Genomic DNA, 10486 nt, shown 5'->3' on the forward strand with positions numbered 1-10486 from the left:
CTGTGTGCATTTTTAAATGAACCCCAATTTGCTGACATATTATTTTTTAGTTTTTAATAATTTATAAAGTAATTGCCCATTTTATGAATGTGTATATATATTTATATATATATATATATATATATATGTGTGTATAATATGCATTTTTCATTTGCTGCGCCTGTGGTTATAATCTCTTACGTATGATTCCATAAGTTTAATGTAATGTTCTAAAGTAGATAAAAATTTATGTAGTAAAATAGAAATTTTGGTATGAATAAAAATGCATCCTTATTGTACACTCAGTTCTTTTCAAATTAATGTCTGAAAAACTAAAAAACAATTACACTTTTTACATTAAAACACACCTGGCTTAACTTTATTTAGTAGTTATTTAACTTTATGGACAACTTTTATTATTTTATTTGCATAAGATTCAATTTTTCACATTAAGATTAAAGTTTTCCGTCTGTAACCATCTCCCAAATGCGAAATTATTACAAATTAGACTTTGGAATGTTTACTTAACAGTAAAGTAACATAAAAACTATGTCGCTAAGTAATAAGATATGTATAAATGTATTCATATAATAATTATGACGATCAAAAGAAAATGTGTATGTATTATAATATATTAATAACAACAATAACATATAAACATTCTTATGCAAAATTAAAACTACCACCAAATAGACAATATTGAAATTCTACTTATTTAGAAGAAATAGAAATTATTTTTATCTAAAGTATATGATGCGTTCCAATTATGACGATAAATTTAAATGTATTATAGCTAAACACCATGCCCATTTGTAATTATGATTTAACGTGTCGAAACTTATTTAATCATTAATATCTAAAATAATAATGTTTTGTGGAATTCATTAACCGCAAACATTATAATTTGGTAACCAAGTTACGTAATAGTTGAACACATTGACTACTCATAAGAGAGATAGGTTTTGAAACTATCAGCGAAATAATTGCTTCTATTAAAAAAAAATTTCTTCGAATAAAGATTTTTAAAAAAACACATGTTCATCACAGGAATGCCAGGAACAGGGGAGTAACATAAAAAGCATATACTTTTATTTATTACATTTACTACCAATTAATAAATGTTGTTGATAAACATTTTATCAGAATGCACTTATGTAGAATAAGGTAATAAAGACAAATTTAATTTATTTTACCTTATACATGGTTTTATTTATACTGGTTCACATCTGTAGTGTTCACTTCTTTTTCAGTTACAGTATATACATATGTATAAATATTAATAGTTTACTATAGAAACATAGAAAAAATGAACGTACATTTTTTAGTCAAACCTAGTAAAAAATTAATTTCTAATAAAGCAAAATAATTACAAATAATAACTTAGCAGTGCAACAAGTTAAAAAAAGAATGACAATGTATAAAGAGAGATCTATTTATGTACTGATCTATTAATGTAATATAAATGATAGAGAAACACTGGGTTATAAAGAGTAATTACTTGATTAATATTTAGTTAAATAAAAGTCATATTCTTTTAATTATTTATGTATTTATTGTCATTATGATAATTTCCTATTTGATGTTTCTTCATAATTATGTATCCGATTTTGTTAACTGTTCTGTTTGTGGTATTCTTTTGTTGTCATTGGTCAACTAACCTTACTCTGGTAATTTTTAACCTATCAAAATTATGCTTCCTTTAACATTTAACACTCTTCAAAACATATTACATAAAGTTATCTGTCATATAATTTCATTCCATTGATGGTTATTTTGTATTCACTGGTTAATGTTAAACAATCGTTGGAGTCATCAAATCTATTGTAACATTCTAATTATCACCTCAGAACAGACAAAAAGTCTAAAAAAAATCCCTTAAGTAATGAGAGAGAATATATAACTTTTACTGATTTCTTACAGGTCAAGCTAATGAAATGATTTTAATAACCAGTTCTTGAACATCATAGCGCGCGTGTGTGTGTGTGTGTAGAAAGTTGTATGTTGTAATTATTCTTTTGCAACGTCAAATTTAATATGATAAATAAGAATTCACATTATGAAAGACATGTTCCTGGTACAACAATAATATCCTTCTCACTAAGACATGTAATTATTAGCATTAATCACATTTTAGGTACCAAATTTTAAGTTATAATTTTGTTCTCCATAGAAAAAAAGGTTTTTTTTTTGTTTTTTTTTAGTAATAGTTCAGGGTAAACTACTTTCAAGAAGTTACAAAAAGAGAACCAATAAAAATCTATTACATGAAATATTACCAATTTCACAAGTTGTTGTTTATTAATGAATGTTTGTTAATTTCTTTTCAGAGGGGGTTTTATTTGCATTATTAATTTTTTAAATACTTTTAGTGAAACAAGCAAGCAAATATTAATTTAGCTATGTTACTGTTATTTTTGAAGTGATCCTACTTAATTTTTCCCTGCTTAATAGGTTAATAGAAGACACCTATATCTCAAATTGTTTCAAATTGTAAAGAAGTTAATTTATTTATTGATTAATATGTAGAAGGAAAAAATTACCAAAAGATTACAGTTTTTACATTATGATTTTTATCGTAGGTTAATTAAAAGTAATATTCAAATAAGAGTAATATTACATGAGCATCGTATATGTGTAATTATTCTTAGATTCTTTCACACATTGCATATGAAGCATTACCCTACAATAAAAATTGCAATTTAAAAACAGTAATCCTTTGCTCAGTTATTTCACAGTGAAGAATCATTTCAACCAGCTGGTTAAATAACTGGTTTAGTAATGTGCTATTGTGCCAGTCAGCATTTTTAGAAACTGTGTCCAGCATAATTTAACATTTATTATCAATGAAAACCAGTTTATTATATGAGGCTTAGCCATCAGCATTTTATCCTTAGAAAATGGTAAAATTCAATTAATACATCCAACATAATCACTGTAATTGAAATTGAATGCCTATCTATGTTATCTTATTTCTCTATCGCTGCAAATTACATTTAATTGTCACTGCCAGGTAGTATATGCATCATGACAATAAATAGCAAAACATAAGAATTTAACAATATAAGGAACATAATTATTAAAAGGTGAAGTGAAAAGAAAAAATTTCATTTGTCCAGAAATGTACTATTCATTTCTATTTTAACTAGCTGTATACATCTTACATAAAATCGTATTGAATTTTTACGCATCCTTTTTTGTCGTTTAGAAATCAAGAAAATATTCTTGATGAACGTGTAGTTTGTAAAGTGTAATCGATTGTAATTTTCATCTGTGCGTGAATATATTTATATTTAAATCTGTCAGTGGAAATACAAAACCAGTTATGCCAGTTTTATTAAGATGATTTAGAGATATCCTGTAATACTCATTTGTAGAATTTTGTAGAAGTTGGCATCAATGCCAAAGATTTTTTTCTCTTCAACATTTATAAATATCACCATAATTATAAGAACCATAATTGCACTTTTTCACTTACTCTAACTTCTAATACCTTTTCAATTATTTTATCTTCACAGTTATTTAATTCTCCTATAACCTACTTTATCCTGTTCATTCAGTAGCATGCAAATTAATCCTAACACTGATGTTATTTAATAAAAAGTAACTTTATTTAGGAAAAAAAATCATACCCTAATAGTAAATAATTCTAGTAATTAATATGGCCTTTATTCTTAATCACTTCATATACACAATTTGACAGCGGTTCAGTACATTTACTACAGGTTTTACATTTCTTCATCAAGAAACCATACCAATATTATTGCTTTAATGAGGACAATTTTTGTGGTTTAATTCATTTTGGAGAGTTGCTTTTTGACTACTGCCCAAAGATTTCCAACTGGATTTAAGTTTGGGGAATTACCTGGTCATGAGAGCACTTTAATATGTTTTTCAAAAAATTCTTCCACATTTTTGGCAGTATAGCATGGCACAAAGTCTTGTTGGAACACTCTGTTGCCTTGTTGAAATTTGTTTCGAAGTAGTGTCACAACCCTTTCCTTCAGAATTTTGATATATCCATCACTTTTCAAGATATCATCTACTGGAATTAATGAACTAAGGCTTACAAATTGGAAACAAACTCAAAACATTTTTTTCTGGGGGATGTTTAACTGATTGTTGGATATGAGCCGGTAATATATTTTCATCTGATGCTTTACCCATGTATGGAATATGTGTTTTCAAATGCTTTCATGAAGTTGTGTTCATTATTATATATTTAAGACACACAAAACAAAAAATACAGAAATATGATTTTGTATTAAAGAATGCAATAAACTTTCATAAAACTCTGTACATAACAATAAAGTTGCTAAATAACCAACCTGCTTTTCCAGATTCCTAACAACTCCTCTTCAATATCAGCAGAAATTCTCCTGTTATTGGCAGGAGATAGAGGTCCCAATGCCCAGAGTCTCTTCCTTTGCTCAATCAGCAGGTCTATAGGTATAAGGCCACCAAGAAACTAGTTATAGCCGCCTCCTAGAAACTATACTATAAGCGCAGATTATTTGTAAACAGCATCTCCTGTGTGAAGCCTCGAGTCCTAAATATTTCTAGTACTTAGTGATGCTCCCCCACAATTCAGCCCCATACAACATCATGGCGTATGCAACTCCCGCCAGCAGTCTTCTCCACAATTGGGTCAGGCCACCCTGTTGGGTAGGAGACCGACAACCAACCTCATTGTCTTCTCCATTTTGGCAGCTGTCTCGATGGCCTGTATTCCAAACCGGAGCCTCATGTCGACCTGGACCCTGAGGTATTCACTTTATAATAATGAGATTAGATATTCTAGAGTTACTTTCACAGCAAAATTTTAATTTTTCACAATTTGTTTGCAAAATACAGGAACTATGAAGTCACCTCCTTATATCCAGCTTCATCCTTTTATGGGTATTTCAAAGGAAAACTTGAGATGTGTTTTATAGAATGTTGATGTTGCTTGTATGCATTTCAGTATTTCCTATTTCTATAGATCATTATGCACCTGTAGATGTAAGTGAGGAAAAATACAATTTTCCTAAAGAAGCTTCACAACCATCAATTTAAGGTTACCATTCATTTTAATCCTATAGCCAGAAGAGAAATTAATATTACTGACCAGATAATAACATCATTAATGCCGAAGAAAATGAATTTAAAAGATAAAATTAAAGTCCAAGGTAAGTAAAAGATGCTTACCTTAGATTTATCAAAGGGAAACATCCATGCCAAATTTTATATTTTCAACTATTTTAATTTTTGGTACTCCTTTTCTGTTCCTATTTAGTTCAGCCTTCCTTGGGAATAACTATCCCACATTTCAGCTTTCTGTTGGTAGAAATAGTTATTAGGCAAGTCAGTGAGGTGTTTCCTATATGTTTGTAAAAGATTTACTTGAAAGCAGTTACAAATACCATTTTTGAAGATTTTGTATATCATGTTCAATTAAAATATTTGCCATTCTAATTTTTAAAAAAATTAAATTAGAAGATACTTTCAACATCATCCATACTTAAGAGTTTCATATGAAAAATAAAAAAATTGATATTAGTTTTCTAATTTGAAATTAATCCATTTTTTCCCAAATTATGTCTTCCAACCATCCAGTACAACCTTTTAAAGATATTGGAACTATCTTTCATACTTATTATTCATTAGTTTGATCGAAAAGAACACTAATCCAGCAGTTTTAGTTTGGGAAAAATCATTATTGTTTACAGAACATAAAAACAACAGTTGTGGTGCAGATCAGCAAAGTAATCCATAATTAAGCCTTATTAGAAAGTATACCCTTTGATAGAAGGTATTATTTGAACAAGTGCTCTTAAAAAAATGATAGACTGAATTTTTGCCAATGAGATGCAAATATCATTGATCTTATGTGTTGTATAGCCTGGCAGTACACGGTATGGACATCTCATGAACCGACAGTGTGATTTATATGGTGAATAACAAGTCATTCTGATCCATCCAAAGCTGATTGATGTATTGATAAAACCATTTTAATGGTTTTATCAATAGAACATTTTATCAACAATTTATCAAAAGAACATTTTGTGTTCTTAGACTAAAATGAGAAAAACTTAATTAGTTTGAAAAATAATTAGATTATTTATAAATTACCTTTTTCAGATATTTATAAATTGCAAGTAACAAAAAAACTAACTGGTAGTTAAATATTGTAACTTCTCATCTTTTAAATTTTTGAAAGTTCAAGTTGATGAACTTTGGTTTCTAAAACACCATTAACAGTATGCACTAACTGGTCACTATTATTTTTTTAATAGTGGTACTTTATCATTTAAATTTTAGAAAGAGCTTTTTTTAGAGATTTCATTCTCAACAAAATCACTTGCTATTGAATGTCATTAATTAGATAGGGAACATTTGACCAATGAAAAATGTAATATTTAATTTTTTATAGTATTTATATTATTATTAATAATAATAATAATAATAATGGTATTGAGACTCCCAGCCATTTGGTCTGGTTTGATTATATTCAGATTCAGCTAATGACTCTAAGGATTTGAAGGCCTAAAATTGAATAATACTAAAGTCTCAAAATAAAAATTATTATGTATTTCAATTTGTTTGTTACAGTTTCATTATTAATTCTTACTTTTTATGTTTTGGCTTTTGTTTTAACTTTGAAATAGATATTTTTTAGCATTATTGTTGTGACCGGTAATTTTAATCTCTCCTCGTATAATAATAATTATTATTATATGAATATTATATTTTGAATTGGTGACAACAATTACACTGATAGACAAAAAAACGTTTTTTAATGTTTCTCTAAGTATGATACCATTTCTTGAATTGATTTTTTGCGTACATTACAGATCTCTAAATACAATTTTTCTATCACCCTTAGTTTAGAATAAAATACGCTTCAAAAAAATTAAAGGAAAATATAGTTAAAATCTGTAAAATTTATCATTTTGCCTATGTTAGAATGATTTCGCTGATGCTTTTCTTTTATAAACAGCCTCAGGCACATCCCAAATTAATGTCCAACAGTAATCGACTAGCTTGTTAGTATTCCATTTCTCTTTATAGTAGCTTTCCATCACCGAAATGTCTTTGTGGAAACATTCACAGTGTTCGTCACTTACATCTCCGAGGTTGTCCGGGAAAAATCCAGTTGTGAATGGAGGAAATGTATTTTCAAAGGTATATTACATCCTATAGCTCTGTATGAAGTAAGGAAGATTATTAACCATATTGTGATAATTGTTGGATTTTTGTTTACTAAGAAAACCTTTGCAAACATCTTTAAATGAAGCCCAAGCTGCACTACATTATTTAACATTGAATTAAATAAATCATCTTTGAGCAGCTCTCTTATTTGAGGACCAACAGATATTTCTTCTTTAATTTTTCCTTCACTTACATTCGGAAATTTCTGCCTGATGTACAAAGATTTTGGGACTCTACTTCTTCATTGCTTTTACAACATTTTTCATTAGTCCTAGCTTGATATGGAGAGGAGGTATTTTACAGTATTTTTAGATTTTTTAGAAATTCCAGACACACTTGTTAAACAAAAGTTACAATCAGTTACATGATCCTTTGGTTCACACCAAAGCCTTCTGTGTACCTTTTAGCCATTCTCTTAAATATACAGAACAATTAGTGCATACTATATGAAGAGCCCACATTTTATCCTGATCACCAATTTTACAATGTATTTCTGTTTGATTTTATGGTAAACTTACCACATACATAACAAAAGACATCCACATCATTTACACAGTTTCAAGGCATTATGACACTGCACTGTTAACAAACTTAAGACAGCAATAAGACTGAACAAAATTAATTAATTCCTAAATTTAGTGCTTAATACAAACAGCACAGCTGTGTTTTCAACTAAATGTTTTGACCTGCACAGACATGAATAATCTTGTCCATGAAGGCTCACTCTTCAGTATTAGATATGATGTCATAATATGTGACTATGATATGATTTAATTCTTCGTCTAGTATTGTTTATTTATAGCTTACAAATTATGTTAACAAAGTTAAACAATAAAAAATGAGCTAACAAAATACTATATAGGATCTTAAAATACTAACTATATGTTGAAAAATGAAAAAATCCTTTAATTAAAATTTGAACATTTTTCAAAAATGGTGGGTGAAAGAAAGATTCTGAGTTCATATTAGTTTTCATCATCAAAAAACAAATTAAACTCATGTATCGCATGTTAGAAAACAGAAATTATGTTTATCACTGTTATTAATAAAATTGATATCAAAAATAAATGGTATAGTTGTTGAAACATATTCAATTTCTTAAAATCAGGACTATTTTTTTTAACTTTAGTTTCATTTCAGGGTATGTATTATAATGGCATATTTGAATACATTCAAATCTGATGTATTGTAAATTTGTTTTTAAGATATGTTACAATTTAAAAAAAAAAGAAATTATTTACCATTTTTTATAATAGGAGAATGGAATAATATTCTTTACGATAATTACATAATGTTTATAAAATAGAAATAAATAAAAAAAATTAGTTTTTTGTTGTTTATATTGTTAACATAATTTACAGGTTTCATGTGAGTAAGGAGGATGAAATTATATAATACTAACAGATAATGAAATACTTCAACCTCTGTTAGTGTTTGCTGTGAATGCAGTTAATAATTTATAATTATGAAGTTTTGCTTTATTTATTTCTGTTTAATAAGTTACTCAGTTTTCTGCATTTTTTATTTTTTTTAGTAAATATTATTTAATAGTTCAGGAGTTGGTTTGTATTTCCCAAGGTCAAACAAAAATTCCCACCTGATTTTGTTAATAGTAGAATACAGTTTACCTTTTTTATTTATTTAGGTTTTTTTTACACTTCGGTGGCTGAAGAGAATAACCTAATATAAAAACTTTTATTATGTTTTGTTCTGAGGAAGGTCATATTTATTTTCAATGCATTTTTTTAATTCAGATGTTTATTGGAAGAGTGTGTTTGTGTGCACACACACGATTGATCTAAATCTTTAGTTCCCATCAGTTTTTCAGAATAATGGAATGTTAATGTAAAAAAACCAAATCATTGTTGGATGTCATGATATTCAATATCTTATTATCATGAAATAAAAGCAGATTGTAATTTTGGTTTGTTTTGTTTTCCAGATTTTTCACTTTGAATAAGGCATTCAAAGTAAAAGATCTGGCAAATGTTCACATTTGCCAAGTACTTTCTGTTGCATGTGTAAAACATAATACCAAGAGCTTTTCTGAAGACAAATCTAATAAAATTAAATTTTAAATACAAATTTAAGAAATCTGGTGTTGAGTCCAGTGACAGATTCACCCTGAGTAATAAAAAAATTACTCTACTTTATAATCATGTCTGATAAAATAACATAAAAACTGATGGTTTTTAAAACATTAATTTATTAACATCAATGTTAGTCATGTTATATACTTACCGATTAATTTGAAGCCTAATAACACCACTTGTAGTGACAGTAAAAAATGTAGGATGACTATTTTGTTCTTAATCACTTTTCTTAATCTTTGAAGTTTCATTCCGTTACTAAAATTTGTTTTCAAAAACTGTTTTCAAGAACACAGAAAGTCTTTTTTTTCTTCATTTTTAAATCTAGCCTAACTTTACAAACTCTGTATCAGCTAATCTTTTTCATTGTTTTTTCCAATTTTTAGGATTTTTGAATGAATAGTTTTCCAATTAAGAGAATTTTTTTAAATAAGTTACTTCGGTCAGTAATCGGTTTTTTTAAGCAAAAGTGTGTTTGTTTTGGTAATGTTAATAAATGGGATACATGAAAATAAGAATAACAAATTTTTATTGTCAGTACCATCAGTATATAAGTCACTTTTGCATGTACGTGAATTGACAGCACCTTGCTTACTGAACAAAATGCCTGCAAAAACATTAAAATATACTAAGTAAAAAAAAAAAAAACAGTAGATAAATCCCATCATTCAAACATTAACATATACATTTTGTTATTTTAATTAATTACAAAAATATATTTCCGTTACTCATTATGATTGTAGCTAATTATTAATATTCTACATTAAATACATGTGCACATAGTTAAGATGGTCGATAAATAAGTTAAGATAAATAGTAAATGTAAAACTGTCTTTAACTTTAGCTGGTATATAATGGTAAATATTTTGTGACACAATCAAATGAGTCTGAACATTAATAGACAAAAATGTAAGTACCAAATCAGCTGTTACTATTTGTTTCCTTGAATGACTGAATTCAAACTAAACTATTTGAAAATCCTTTCCAACAGACCTACTTAAAAACAAGATACAACTGCTTATAGCTGATGGTTTTTTTTTTTGCTTAAACTATTTTCCTGATTAATTCATGATAACAAAAGGCTGTTGTTGTTTTTTATCATTTTTACAAGAATTCTGTACCTGATTTAAATAGCTGTAATTTGGAAAATCTAAGAATTGGAAAATCATTTCTAAAAGTGCCCAAATCAAACTAAAATATTAAGAAAAAATTACTTATTAGGCAAGTAA

General features: G+C 27.6%; 1 protein-coding gene across 5 annotated transcripts in view; it reads left to right on the forward strand.

Annotated features, from left to right (window-relative positions):
- Rbcn-3A (rabconnectin-3 alpha) overlaps positions 1-10486 on the forward strand; it is a 518724-nt gene that overhangs the window by 327956 nt on the left and 180282 nt on the right. The window lies entirely within an intron of this gene.

The sequence above is a fragment of the Lycorma delicatula genome, chromosome 1 (assembly GCF_047948215.1).
Source record: "Lycorma delicatula isolate Av1 chromosome 1, ASM4794821v1, whole genome shotgun sequence".
NCBI lineage: Eukaryota > Metazoa > Arthropoda > Insecta > Hemiptera > Fulgoridae > Lycorma > Lycorma delicatula.